The 15,242-nt window shown below is 44.7% G+C and overlaps 1 long non-coding RNA gene across 3 annotated transcripts in view; it reads right to left on the bottom strand.

Annotated features, from left to right (window-relative positions):
- Positions 1–15,242, bottom strand: part of LOC147370239 (uncharacterized) — a 32,960-nt gene that overhangs the window by 7,366 nt on the left and 10,352 nt on the right. Inside the window, exon 3 of one of the 3 annotated variants that reach the window (XR_015165136.1) lies at positions 3,653–12,077. The exons of 1 other annotated variant lie outside the window; for it this stretch is intronic. This is a non-coding gene — a long non-coding RNA (uncharacterized LOC147370239). Of the gene's footprint in view, positions 1–3,652; positions 12,078–15,242 lie in introns of those variants that run through there. One more of the 3 variants, XR_015165137.1, reaches the window with a different exon arrangement.

Below are 15,242 nucleotides of genomic sequence, written 5' to 3'. Positions count from 1 at the left end.
TCATATTTATTGATTCTTATTCCTTTCTTCCTGTTCTTTGACCTTATCCCAGTTGCTTTTTTGTCAACACTCTACCAAAAGAGGACTCAATAATTGTGGCATATGGGCTTAGTTGCCCCACGGCATGTGGGATCTTCTTGGACCAGGGATTAAACCCATGTCCCCTGTACTGGCAGGTGGATTTTTCACCACTGAGTCACCAGGAGCCTTCAGGTTTACAGCTTGGGCTTCCCAGGTGGTAGAATCCAAGTGCAATGGAAGAGACCCTAGAAACTCAATTTTGATCCCTGGTCCAGGAAGATCCCCTGGAGGAGGAAATGGCAACCCACTCTGGTATTCTTGTCTGGGAAGTGGACAGGAGGAGCCTGGCAGACTACAGTCCATGGAGTTGCAAAGAGTCAGACACAACTGAGTGACCGAGCACACATGCTCTACCAAGACAGCTCTGGCCACATTCCCAGGGGGTACTAGTGCTAAAGATCCCGCCTGCCAATGTGGGAGGTGTAAGAGACTCGGGTTTGATCCCTGGGTCGGGATGATCCCCTGGAGGGCACAGCAACCCACTCCAATATTCTTGCCTGGAGAATCCCATGGACAAGGAGCCTGGGGGTACAGTCTATGGGGTTGCAAAGAGTCAGACACAACTGAAGTACCTTAGCACGCATGCATGTTGTTAAACTCCTGGTCCTTCACCTGCGTTCACCTTCCTTGGCATTTGACACAGTCATGTGAGGAGGGTGATGTGGGCACGTGAAGCGCTAGTGGGGCCATGACCGGGGGAGCAGCTGTACTTTACTGCAGTCAGTTGTTGGGTTGTACCCTATGGTGTTGCTAGATCTTCAAGGATTTTCTGAGAAGCAAAGAGGGAAGGCATTTAGATTTTTATGCTAAATTTTTAGAATGCTTGTGACTAATTGCAAATGTTAAGAATACTGTGCAGGACTTGAAACCACATATCAGCTGGTCTCTGTTTCTTACCTTTGCACCAAGCTCAAGGACCTGCAGAAAACTCTGTTCTAGTTTCTCTCTAGACTCAAGTCCCAGAGACATGTGTTGGTAGTTTTAATATTCTTTTCTTCTTCCTGGTTTGTATGTATCATGTGTGTGTGTGTGTGTTCATGTTTCTTTTTTGGAGGAGAGTGGCTTTTTACTACAGTATAACACACATACAGAAAAGCAGTTAATCATAAATATTCACTTGAGGAGTTTTTCACAAAATGAGCATGCTTGTTTAAGAAACAACTCTTTTTACCATCCTAGAAGCTTCCTTCACACAGTTTCCAGTAACTACCCCCTCAGTTCACTTCAGCCACTCAGTCATGTCCAACTCTTGATGACCCCATGGACTGCAGCACGCCAGGCCTCCCTGTCCATCACCAACTCCCTGACTCTACCCAAACTCATGCCCACTGAGTCGGTGATGCCATTCAACCATCCCATCCTCCGTCGTCCCCTTCTCCTCCTGCCTTCAATCTTTCCCAGCATCAGGGTCTTTTCAAATGAGTCAGCTCTTTGCATCAGGTGGCCAAAGTATTGGAGTTTCAGCTTCAACATCAGTCCTTCCAATGAACCCCCTGATGAACTACCCCCTAAGGATAACTATATCTTGCCTGTTGCAATGAATAGGAAAAAAGAGGAAGGAGTTTTTATTTTTCCCTTTTCTAAGAACAAAGAAAATAAAGAGAACAGTGAGCAGGCCTGAACATTCCTTGTTTTTTTGTTTTTTTTTTTAACTTTAACTGCTCCTAATTCTGCATGTCTGTAACTAAGTTTGCTTTTCTGCCCCCTAACACTGCAGGAGCTACAATTTACATTTTCTCCTTTGACTCTATACTAAATACATCCCCTCCCTGGTGTTTACCCTTACAACAGCTTTCCCCTTATAGTCGCATATCAGAAAGAATGCCTCAGAGCCACCTAACTGCCAGACTCAGTTACTGGATTACTGCTGAAAGTTTATACTGTCTTTGAAACAAGGCAAGTGGAAGAGATCAAGATCCTGTCACCTTTGTTCCTCATCACTGACTCCTGACTAGGAGCCTTTGCCTTATATAAGCCCCTCCCATCACTTCATGGGAAATAGATGGGGAAACAGTGGAAACAGTGTCAGACTTTATTTTTTGGGGCTCCAAAATCACTGCAGATGGTGATTGCAGCCATGAAATTAAAAGACGCTTACTCCTTGAAAGAAAAGTTATGACCAACCTAGATAACATATTCAAAAGCAGAGACATTACTCTGCCAACAAAGGTCCATCTAGTCAAGGCTATGATTTTTCCAGTGGTCATGTATGGATGTGAGAGTTGGACTGTGAAGAAAGCTGAGCACCAAAGTATTGATGCTTTTGAACTGTGGTGTTGGAGAAGACTCTTGAGAGTCCCTTGGACTGCAAGGAGATCCAACCAGTCCATTCTAAAGGAGATCAGTCCTGGATGTTCATTGGAAGGACTGATGCTGAAGCTGAAACTCCAATACTTTGGCTACCTCATGCGAAGAGTTGACTCATTGGAAAAGACTCTGATGCTGGGAGGGATTGGGGGCAGGAGGAGAAGGGGACGACAGAGGATGAGATGGCTGGATGGCATCACCAACTCAATGGACGTGAGTTTGAGTGAACTCCGGGAGTTGGTGATGGACAGGGAGGCCTGGCATGCTGTGATTCGTGGGGTTGCAAAGAGTTGGACATGACTGAACTACTGAATTGAACTGAGATTCCTCATGGAGGGGGTGAGGAGGCACAGTTCTTCATGCATGAGCCTACAGTGTTCCCATCTCCGCTGGCTGAGAATAAAAGCCACCTTCCTATTTCCTCCCAACTCTGTCTCCATGTTTTTCATTTGGCTTCAGTGTGCAGAGAAGGCCAATATTTTGGCTGGCAACATGCCTTCCTGCACCATAGAGTCTTTTTGTCTTTTTTTTTTTTAAACTTTATATAAATGGAATTGTAGAACATACTTGCTTTTGTGTTTGGCTTCATCATATCAACTTTGTGAAGGTCATCCGTGTTGCTTCATGTTGTAAATTTCCTCTTTTTAATTAGTGTACAGTATTTCATTGTGTGACTAGACCATCATTTATTTGTGTGTGCTACTCTTGATGAGTAGTATTTGGGTAATTTCCAGTTTGGGGTTGTTGGGAATAATGCTGCCAGCTTCTCACACGTGTCCCTTGGTGGACCTGTGTCTATACTTCCCCTGGTATATATTTAAGGTGGATAGCCAAGTCATAGGTTAGGCATGTGTTCAGCATTAGTAGTTCCTAACAACAAAGTTTTGCAAAGTGACTGTCACAACAGACAGTCTCCCAGTATGTGAGTTCCGGTTGCTCCATGTCCTTGCCAACACTGGGCATTGTCTATTGTTTCCATTTTAGCTATTCTGGTGGGTGCGAAGAGATACTGCATTGTGGTCTTATATCTGTTTTGTCTTCCTTTAAATTTGTGTGCTATGGCTATTACTGTCAGGGGTATCTCTATATAATCTATATACTACTTAAGGAGCCCAATTTATTATAAATTCTTTCAGGGTACAGCTAAAACTCTATAATCTTTTTTTCCCACTATAAATCCTAAGTGCTTTCACTCAAGTCACACTGAGCATCTGTTCATGTTTTTTTCTCTAGGTTTTCCCTCTTTTGTGCTTTTTCCCCAGATTTGATCTTTCCATGTGTTGTTCTCTCTGCTTGGAACCCCATTCTCTGACATCACTGCCTGATTAATAGCTTCTCATCCCTCAGGATTCAGCCCAAACTTTACCTCTTCTAGGAAGCCTCTCCTGACTTTTATAACTGAACTGCTCATACGGTGCCAAAATGGTCAATATGCTTATTAACATCCATCACTTCTTCATGAGTAAAGGCAATTTACATGGTTGTCATAGTGTATGAGCAGCAAGTGTTTATTGATTGAATGAAAGAACAAACAAGAGCATCAGTAAGAGAGATTTAGAAAGGGGAACAAACTTAGAGATTTGATAATGGTATTTATTCAACAGGAACTTCTAATAATAATAATAATTATGTCCTGTGACTCTTTTTTCTTCACTTCACTTAAGCAAAGCATTGGTTCTAGAGAGCAAGGCAACACATTCTTCATTCAGTTCAATTCCAGTGTTGAAAAGATGCTTCAGGCTTATGCAAAAATGAGTTCCTATGTGAGACTTGGACTGTGAAGAAGGCTGAGCACCGAAGAATTGATGCTTTTGAAGTGTGGTGTTGGAGAAGACTCTTGAGAGTCCATTGGACTGCAAGGAGATCCAACCAGTCCATTCTGAAGGAGATCAGCCGTGGGTGTTCTTTGGAAGGAATGATGCTAAAGCTGAAACTCCAGTACTTTGGCCACCTCATGCGAAGAGTTGACTCATTGGAAAACACTCTGATGCTGGGAGGGATTGGGGGCAAGAGGAGAAGGGGATGACAGAGGATGAGATGGCTGGATGGCATCACTGACTCGATGGGCGTGAGTCTGAGTGAACTCCAGGAGTTGGTGATGGACAGGGAGGCCTGGCGTGCTGCGATTCATGGGGTCGCAAAGAGTCGGACACAACTGAGCGACTGATCTGATCTGATCTTACTCAAGAAGCCACAGGGAAAGTGATTAAAGCAGATGAGTCACTACTGGGTTTAGTAAGAAGTTGTTTCAAGCCTGCCCTGAAGGTCTGGTGGGTGGGGAGATTTGCTTCCTTTCAGCTGTCTTCAGGCTCAAACATGGTAATACAAGTTTGATCACTTAGTGTATCTTTCCAGATTTCCTGCATAGGGAAGCTCTTATAGTCCAAGAATCACCCATGGGAAAAATAGGCCACCAATGCATCATCTGATTGGTCTTTCAGTGTCATAGCTCTGTGATTCTTAGTGAACAGTAGAACATTGATTAGCTCCAGACTTGAAAAGTATTGATGGACAGAGTATTGACAAATGAGCCAGACTTAAGCATGCTCTTCTGAAGCAGTGAAATAAAAGAGAAAACCTTGAACCCACTGGTTGAGAGAAAATCACCAGCTAGTGGATCTCATTCATTGTTCTTTTCTTACTCTCAAAAGTAAGATGGAGAAATTAATGTATAATCCTACAAAAATGCTTCTGTCCTGTGGGAGACAACTCACTCCCACCACATCCCTCCCACTCGTACAAGCTCCACACAGGGAGGGACCATGTCTTCATTTCTGTATTCCCAAGGTGTGCATCAGTGCCTGCATTTGATAGGTGCTCAGTGCTGCTGCTGCTAAGTCACTTCAGTTGTGTCCAAATAATCATTTGAATTAAATAGATTTATAACCTATACATTTACTGTCTCTGATCATACATTCTGTGTTTGCTTTGCAGCAACTTTGATGTACAACCCAACACTTTTTTACATTCCTTAAGAATTACCACATTAGCATCAGTTGTAGATTTTACTGAAGGGTTTTAAGGAGAAATAGAAAGATTTCCTTACAGAGCCTGTAGCATTTTCTCCCCTAGGTCCCCTTCAAACACACACTTCGAGTCTCTCTCTCTCTCTCCTTTTTTTTTTTTTTTTAAGTTTTGGGCACTGTATTCTCTCTCCTCAAACCTCCCTCAGGAGTCCATGTCTCCCAAGGAGTAAGATATGAATCCATAAGAGACACTTTTTGGTTGTATGCGTAATGGTTTTAGACCATTCCCAGAAAGAGCATAGTAGCACATCTTATGATAAGAAAAAGTATTTCCTTTAAATTTTATTCTCAGTCCAATTACATCAAAAAGAATGATTTCAGTTTGCTCTATTGTATCTTCTTTTTTTCCCCCTAAAGCCCATCTTCTTTCTTTTATTTTCTTTTATCTGAGAGAAACAGGACTCACTCACATGAGACAGTGGTTTCTTACTAGACACTTTTGTTGTTGTTGCTGTTCTGTGTGGCTTTCAAGATCCTAGTTCTCTGACCAGGGATAAAACCTGGGCCCTGGCAATGAGAGCACCAAGTCCTAAGCACTTGACTGCCAGGGAATTCCATCTAGCTCGACTTGAATAACTTGAATTTTTTCACATTATATTTATTTTCATAATCACTTTCTGTATATATAAAGTTATATTAGCTTTTAGTTTAATGCACTGAAAGAAGCCTTCCTTTTAAAATGAACTTAAATTTAAAATTGAATCAATTTAAAGATAATGGTAACTGATAGCTGGTAACTTTAGAAAAGTAGAAAGTAGTAATATTTGGGGTTTGGGAAAATGACATAAACCAAGGTGGATTTGTTGTTATTGTTGTTTAAAACAGAAATTCCGGTTTGTGCTATGGCTAATTTTTTGTGTCAACTTGGTTAGGCCCTAGTACACAGGGAGTTGTTCAAACACTACTCTAGATATTGCTGGGAAGGTATTTTAAACACATGGTTAGGATTTAAATCAGTAGACTCTGAGTAAAGCAGATTACTCTTCACAATGTGGGTGGGCCTCATCCAACCAGTTGACATTTTTGATAGAAAAAGATTGACCTCTCCCAAGAAAGATGCTGTCCTTTGGACTCAAACTGGAACTCCTCTTTGGGCCTCCAGCCTGCATGCCTGCCCTGAGAATTTTGAACCCACTAAGCCTCCACCGTCATGTGAGCCATAATCATTAACCCTTGAGTCAGCATTTTGCTTTAAAAGACAAGGGCATAGGGGCTTATACACACTTTCAGAGGTGGCCTCAGAAAAGAGATCCATAAGTTCAGCTGATCAGGAGAAAGCAGGTAAAAAAATAGGGGAAATGTATGTAGACAAAGAAAGACCCCACTTGGGTGTCAGTTTTCAGAAAGTCCCTGACAGCATGCAAGGGACACACACACACACACACACACACACACACACCCCAAACACATACTCACAAAACCCAGGTCTAAGATTAGTTAGCTATTTGTATTTATTCTCAGGCCTTTCCCTTGCAGCTCAGCTGGTAAAGAATCCGCCTGCAAAGCAGGAGACCTGGATTTGATCCCTGGATTGGGAAGATCCCCTGGAGAAGGGATAGGCTACCCACTCCAGTATTCTGGCCCGGAAAATTCCATGGACTGTTTTATTTATTCTGAAGTACTTTTTCTTGGAAAATACCACTGAAATAACTGATTGATCGGTCAATCCAAATTTCTACCCTGACAAGGTCTTAATAGAGTCTCAGAGTAGAGAAAGCAAAGTTAGGATATTCAGATATTTATGGGTTTTGGGGTCTGGTTTAAGGTGGATCTTTCAATGCAGGGTCTTGATTAGCCCCGGGCAAGGATCATGTCATAATCATTTAGGATTAATGGACATAACGAGGCAGGGGTTCCCACGCACAGTTTTAGATGAGTCTTGTTATTTGCTAACCACCTACTGAAATATCAAGCAGTCTGATGTTCTCTTAAATCGATTTGACCTCAGGAAGTTCCTGACCCAAGGAGTAAGATCATTTGCAACTTCTTATCTTCCTGGGAAAACAGATGTCTCCTGGAATAGCAGTCAGATTGCTCAAGATGGTGATGGCACAATTTGTTTTTGCCGCTCAGCAACTTTGAAACCTGACTTAGCAGTTTTTTCCATTCATAAAAAATTTGTTGCTTTGCTGTACAATGATGATTTTAGTGAGAGCTTCTTTTAAGGCACAAAAGAGCAAAAGCTTTATCTTGTAAAGTCATGCTGAGGAAGACAGTAGAATATGAACGTCAGGTCAAGATTGACAGCTCGTGGGCATACATAAGTTTGGTTCCCATGATCAAGACCCCTGATTACAAATGACCAAAAAAAAAAAAAAAAAAATCCAAACTGGGTTTTCAGCACAAAGAGATTCCATTGACTCATGAAACTGCAAAGATTCCAAGTCCAGACTTGGGTAGAAGGAGGGGCTCCCACGATTACATCATATAATATGAATCTATGATTAGAGAAAAGTATTCCACTACTGTATTTCTCTTTATTTCTCAAGTCTGCTGTCCCCTGTGCTGGCTTCATTCTCAAGCTCATAAAGTGAGAAGAAAGTGAAGTCGCTCAGTCCTGTCTGACTCTGTGTGACCCCATGGACTATAGCCTGCCAGGCTTCACTGTCCATGGGATTCTCCAGGCAAGGATACCGGAGTAGGTTGCCATTTCCTTCTCCAGGGGATCTTCCTGACCCAGGGATTGAACCCGGGCCTCACCACACTACAGGCAGACTCTTTACCATCTGAGCCATGAGGGAAGCCCTGAAGGTCCTAGGAACAGAGAAAAGGGATACGGTAGGTGATTAAATAGTTAATCCCACATGGGGATTGTAAGTAGAAAACAATATGGGCGACCCCTGTAAGTTAAGTTACTCAGGAAGCAGGTTTGCTTAACCACAAAACCAAGCAGGCTCGCTCAGCAACAAAACCATGAGACAGAAGCATGAGACATGCTCCCAAACAGTGAAACAGTGGTGGCATGAGACCCGCATCCAGCCCAGAGAGCTCAGTAAGTAACGATTCCTAGTACCTGCTCTCTGCCCACATAAAACATGATACTCTGTGGACCCAGCTTGACCACGATGGGACAAGAAAACTCCCCTGCTCAACCAGGAGGAGGAGCTGATGATGGAAGCATAATATCTATTCAAGAAGGATGCAGGAGGTCCTCTGCGCTCCACTCTTCCTTTGATTATAAAGCTGTTACCAAGTTCCAAATGCCTTGCACCCTCTCACCTGCCCGCGTTAAGCCTCACAAGCACCCATTCTAATAAATCGTTTCTTATCTATCACGTTGCCTCTTGCTGAATTCTACCTTTGCTGAAACATAAAGGACTGTGGTACTGGAGTTCTTTGGAGCCCCTGAAGTGACACTTAATGGTTTCAAAGCCAATTCTCCCTTCTCAAGGGGAACATGGAAAATGATGGATGGATGTTATTTTAGAGAGAGGGCTCCAGAATGCCTCTAGGAAGAGGTGAGTTAAATCATCCATATGAATATCTAGGGCAGGATTTCTTGGCAGAGGGGAAAGCAAGGAGCAAAGACCCCAAGTGGGGAGTAAGTTTGAGGAGTGTGGAAATGTAAGCAGGCCCATGTGGACTGGAACAGGGGCAGCAAAACAGAGCAAGGAGTCGGAGCTAATAGAAATTAGAGATGAGACCAGAGAGAGAAACAGATTATAGAGGGATTCACAAGCCATGGAGAAGAGGTTGTATTTTATCCTACCTGTAAGGAAGACTGGAGGGTACTGGGCAGGAGAGTAATGGGTTGGTTTTATGTTTTAAACTGTGCTCTGGGTACTAGGAGGAGAATTACTTGGAAGGGAGCAGAAGCAGAAGTCCAGTTAGACAAGGTATGCAGTGATGGTGGTTTGATGGTAGAACCAGCAGGGCCTGCATATGGATTTGATGTAAGACTAAAGGAGAGAAAAGGATCAAAGAGGGTCCTAGGTTACGATCCAAATAAATGGATAATCATGAGAGTCATCTACAGATCTGGGGGCCTGTGGGAAGGAGCCAGTTAGGAGTTAAGGGTTCTTTTTTTTTTTTAATTTTATTTTATTTAACTTTACAATATTGTATTGGTTTTGCCATATATCAAAGTGAATCTGCCACAGGTATACATGTGTTCCCCATCCTGAACCCTCCTCCCTCCTCCCTCCAGTCAAGGGTTCTTGACATGTTTACTTTGAAATACTTACTAGGCACCCATGTCATGTATCAAGTAGACACTTGGGGCCAGAGGACAGAGTGGTCTTGGGAGGCTTTGGGAGGCAGGCATGTAGATGACAAGAGCAGGGGTCCCAGGACTGATTCTTGGAACACTCCAGGAGACAGAGGTTGGAAAGAGGAGATGAAGACAGCAAAGATGACACAGAACAAGCAATCCGTAAGGTAAGGCAGACTCAGAGAGCGATGCCCCACAGCCTGGAAAAGGGAGTATTTCCAGAAAGACTGATCCGCGTGTCCTGAGTTCCCGAGAGTCTGAGCCACGAGCTCTGAGAACTGACAAATGGAAATGAGTGCTGTACTGCTTAGATCTGCAAAGCATGTGTGTTTCCTGTGGACTGAGGGTATTGTGCTTGGAAATCCCTGTTGCCGCTAATGATGGTGGAAGAGGGGCTTAGCAAGGTGGTTAAAGATTGCTTTCTCTTCTGGGATTTTAATTATTCTCTTTGGGGTTGCCTCAACCTCTCTGGGGTAGGAAGTTCAAACATAAGAGTATTCATGAGGTTATTTTCTCCCTCTCTTCAGCGGTTTCCTCACTCCTTAACCTCAAGAAGGCATCTGGGGACAGAAGGCAGTGCGTGGAGCTGGGTGGGGTCCTGGTCCTGGGTCTTTGCTGCCATGTATGGCTCCTGCTGGCTGGTTCCCAGTCCTGGCTCTGTTCCTGACCTCTGGGCCCTGTCACCGTCATCCCTGTCTGCATCTGTCACCCACCAGCTCTCTCAGCATTTTGCAGTCCTCTTCCTCAGGATGGGGGACCACAGGAACAGAGGTGACGGCTATCTCTGCCCTCACATGCCCCTCAGCCATGGGCCCTGGGAGGCAGGTACCAGGCTCAACAAAGGCATTGTCTTGGAGTCTCGTGATTTGCCTGAGTGATGGCAGCCCCTGCTTAGATTAGCTCCAAACCTATGCAGATGCTTCTACTCTCCTTCACTCCCCTCTGCCCTCGGGGCTTTACCCCCGGGGCGGGGGCAGCCGGGATACTTGGTTATGACACCTTTGTCCCATTCCTCCTGTACTGCTTCCTCCTTCACGGGGGCACATCACTCACATCAGATCTGGGGTCTTTCCTCTGGCAGGTGGTGTGATCCTTGAAGGTCCAGGTTAGATAAGTAACAGGGAACATTTCCAATACAGAAAAGCCCTTCTGAGCTTTTTTTTTTTTTAAGTTTGGTATTTAACACAACTGTCTTCCTAGGAACACTAGAAAGACAACTTGGAGAGTCAAGGCTAAGAAATGATTTCTAATAGGCTAGGATTCCAAACCAGATCAGATCAGATTAGTCGCTCAGTCGTGTCCGACTCTTTGCGACCCCATGAATCGCAGCACACCAGGCCTCCCTGTCCATCACCAACTCCTGGAGTTCACTCAGACTCACGTCCATCGAGTCAGTGATGCCATCCAGCCATCTCATCCTCTGCCATCCCCTTCTCCTCCTGCCCCCAATCCCTCCCAGCATTAGAGTTTTTTCCAATGAGTCAGCTCTTGGCATGAGGTGGCCAAAGTACTGGAGTTTCAGCTTTAACATCAGTCCTTCCACAGAACACCCATGGCTGATCTCCTTCAGAATGGACTGGTTGGATCTCCTTGCAGTCCAAGGGACTCTCAAGAGTCTTCTCCAACACCATAGTTCAAAAGCATCAATTCTTTGGCGCTCAGCCTTCTTCACAGTCCAACTCTCACATCCATACATGACCACAGGAAAAGCCATAGCCTTGACTAGACGAACCTTTGTTGGCAAAGTAATGCCTCTGCTTTTGAATATGCTATCTAGGTTGGTCATAACTTTCCTTCCAAGGAGTAAGCGTCTTTTAATTTCATGGCTGCAGTCACCATCTGTAGTGATTTTGGAGCCCAGAAAAATAAAGTCTGACACTGTTTCCACTGTTTCCCCATCTATTTCCCATGAAGTGGTGGGACCGGATGCCATGATCTTCGTTTTCTGAATGTTGAGCTTTAAGCCAACTTTTTCACTCTCCTCTTTCACCTTCATCAAGAGGCTTTTGAGTTCCTCTTCACTTTCTGCCATAAGGATTCCAAACCAGTCACTCCTAAAGGAATTTCTAATAAGCTAGGATTCCAAACCAGTCCATCCTAAAGGAAACCAGCCGTGAATATTCATTGGAAGGACTGACATGAAAGTTGAACTCCAATACTTTGGCCACCTGATGCGAAGAGACAACTCCTTAGAAAAGACGCTGATGCTGAGAAAGATTGAAGGCAGGAGGAGAAGGGGATGCCAGAGGATGGGATGGTTGGATGGCATCACCGACTCAATGGACATGAGTTTGAGCAAACTCCAGGAGACATGAAGGACAGGGAAGCCTGGCGTGCTTCAGTCCATGGGATTGCAAAGAGTTGGACACGAGTGAGCAACTGAATAACAGCAAGGAATTCAAAGCAGAGGAATCCATCTGTCCAGTGTTGTGTGGAGCCACAGGCATCATGCTCTAAAAGGGATGAAAAATACAATGATTTATCAGGCACGCTATTTTGTTTTAGGTTGTGCTGGCTCTTCACTGCTGTGTGAAGATCCTGTGCTATGCTTTTCTCTAGTTGCCTTGAGCGGGGGTGCAGGGTGCAGGCTTCTCATTGCAATGGCTTCTCATGGGCTCTAAGGCATGTGGGCTTCAGGCGTGGTGGCTCCCAGGCCCTCGAGCACAGGTTCAACAGCTGTGGTGCACAAATTTAGCTGCCCTGAGGCACGTGGGATCTTCCCAGGTCAGGGATTGAGCACAGGCAGACTATTTTCATAACGTTTTTGTCTGTCCCCTTCCAACACCCCTTGGTTTAATCTCATGAATTGCATTGCTTTCCCTTCTCATGTGACTTTCAGCCACGTATGAGCAGTTTGTCTCTTGCTTAAACTTCTCCAAGTGTCCATTCCAGTTCTGCCACTCAGAGAATTCTTGGACAGTTGGGGGGACCTCGAAGCTCTCATATGCACAGATTATAGGACTCAGAACATGGACATCTTTGGGGGATGCAGCATTCTGCCAACTAGAAGTCCACGGCTACGTGGCATCCTATCAACAGTCCTGTTAGGATACAGTTGGAGGAAGGGTGGTGGTTTAGGACAGGAGTTAGGACAACGGTCCCTCTACTAGTTTCAGGGGGTATAAATTCGAATTGGAGAGGGAAGCCATTGCCAAACCTCTGTGTCTTCCTCGGTGTGTGTGCCAGGATGGGAGGGGTAGGGGAAGCAGATAAGAAATGTAGCTGCAGGGCCCCACCCCAGTGATTCTGATTGATTACATACGAGTTGGTGGTGCTGTATTAGATCCCCCTTTCTGGTGCAGAAGGGTGTGAATTATACTTCCCCAAGCTTGTGACCCGCCTGTGAGAGACCACGGGTGGATGTTCCTTTTCTTATTCCCTTGCTGAAGTCTGGCCTCGCAAGGACACCCAAGTGGCTGAGTCATTTCCCGGTTGGTCAGCAGTCACCACCAAGAACGAGGATGCTGGGGAGGGTCAAAATGGATGAGCCTCCTCAGGTGTATGTTCCTGACAGATTTCCTTCCTTTAGGGAACAGTGGTATTATTCATCCAGGTCACCTGCCCCAAAAGGGGAGAGCTTCTCTGGTGGCCCAGTGGCTGGGACTCCACGCTGCTAGTGCAGGGGACCTGGGTTCGATTCCTGATCAGGGAAGTGGATCCCGCATGTTGCAATTAAAGATCTCACATACCACAGCTAAGACTCAGCACAGCCAAATAAATAAATGAAAGTTTTAAAAGAGAGGATGACAACAAGGGCTCCCTGCAAATCATTTTTGGGCAACATATAGTACTTCAATTATAGGAATATATTTCATTAAATTTTCATTTGAAAGGGTAATAGAAATTGAAAAAATGCAAATGTATATAAAGTAAAAAGATAAGCCTCCCTCCTTAGTTTTTCTCTCCCCCCAAACATTTGCTGTCAGTTTTTTTGGTCCAGAAATATACACAAACATATTTATGTAGACATGTCCTTTTTTCTCTTATGCAAATGTAACAGTCTTGTGCACACACCATTCCCTATTGTGCCTTTCCCCCTTGGACCTGATTTCATATTCAGTTCAGTTTAGTTCAGTCGCTCAGTCGTGTGTGACTCTTCACAACCCCATTGACCACAGCACTCCAGGCCTTCCTGTCCATCACCTACTCCCGGAGTTTACTCAAACTCATGTCCATTGAGTCAGTGATGCCATCCAACCATCTCATCCTCTGTCATCCCCTTCTCCTCTTGCCCTCAATCTTTCCCAGCATCAGGGTCTTTTCAAATGAGTCAGCTCTTCACATCAGGTGGCCAAAGTATTGGAGTTTCAGCTTCAACATCAGTCCTTCCAATGAACACTCAGGATGGATCTCCTTTAGGATGGACTGGTTGGATCTCCTTGCAGTCCAAGGGACTCTCAAGAATGTTCTCCAACACCACAGTTCAAAAGTATCAATTCTTCGGCACTTAGCTTTCTTTATAGTCCAACTCTTACATCCATATTAGCGCGTGAAATCGGCTGCATGAGATCAACTCCTTTTCAGAACTGTATCCCTTACAGGGATGACTGTGACTGATCTTGACTCTTCCTTATTAATGCCTTTTTAGATTGTTTCCAGATTTTGCTACTACAAACACTGCTGTAATAGCTAGACTTGCATACATGTCATTTCCTGACCATCCGAGTCTATTTTAGGGCAAGTATCTAGATTTGGATTTGCTGGGTTAAAGGGTTTGTTCATTTCCAAGTCTGATTTGATACTGGCAAACTGCTTTACAAGAGCCTTTGGAGATTTACTACCAGCAACAGACTGTGAGAGTGTCTGTTTCAAAATGCTCTCGTTTGTGCCTGCTCTGAGGCAATCGGAGTCTCATTTTGGAGTCTCCTTTAGAAGACGCCAGTTGTCCCAGCTCCAGCTGTATGAGGGTGGGGGAAAGGGCACCAGTCTAAAAACTGGAGCAACTAGATCCTAGTCCTGCCTCTGTAGTTCCCTAAAAGATCTCTGACCAGTTACTTATTTTCCCTGGGATCCAGGCTTCTCATCTGATGACAGGTCTCTGAAATAGACAAGTGCTGACACCATGATCTCAAATCTGATTGCCAACTGACACAGCCACACACCATGTCAGTGGTCATTCACCACAATGTCCAAGAGCAGCTCAATCAATAAGCTCTGATCAAGTCCCACTAAGAGCCAAGCTTGTATGTCACATACCCTGTCAAATACAAGCGATAAGACATGCAACTGCTGCTGCTAAGTCACTTCAGTTGTGTCCGACTCAGTGCGACCCCATAGACGGCAGCCCACCAGGCTCCCCCATCCCCGGGATTCTCCAGGCAAGAACACTGGACAGAGTTGCCATTTCCTTCTCCAATGCATGAAAGTGAAAAGTGAAAGTGAAGTCGCTCAGTAGTGTTCAACTCTTAGGGACCCCATGGACTTCAGCCTACCAGGCTCCTCTGTCCATGGGATTTTCCAGGCAAGAGTACCAGAGTGGGTTGCCATTGCCTTCTCCAGATAAGGCATGAGCACTCACCTTTTGAGAAAGATGGCTATCAAACCTCAAGGAAGTGGTGAACCACAAATGATGGCATGTGGTCAAGTGTCACACTGGGTGGCATAGATAATAAGGGTTG

Source organism: Bos grunniens, chromosome 6, assembly GCF_055505025.1.
Source record: "Bos grunniens cultivar Pamir isolate PY7600 chromosome 6, Bosgru_T2T1.0, whole genome shotgun sequence".
NCBI classification, from domain to species: domain Eukaryota; kingdom Metazoa; phylum Chordata; class Mammalia; order Artiodactyla; family Bovidae; genus Bos; species Bos grunniens.
Note: the sequence above shows the minus strand (reverse complement) of the source record. Positions and strands in the feature narration are given on the sequence as shown.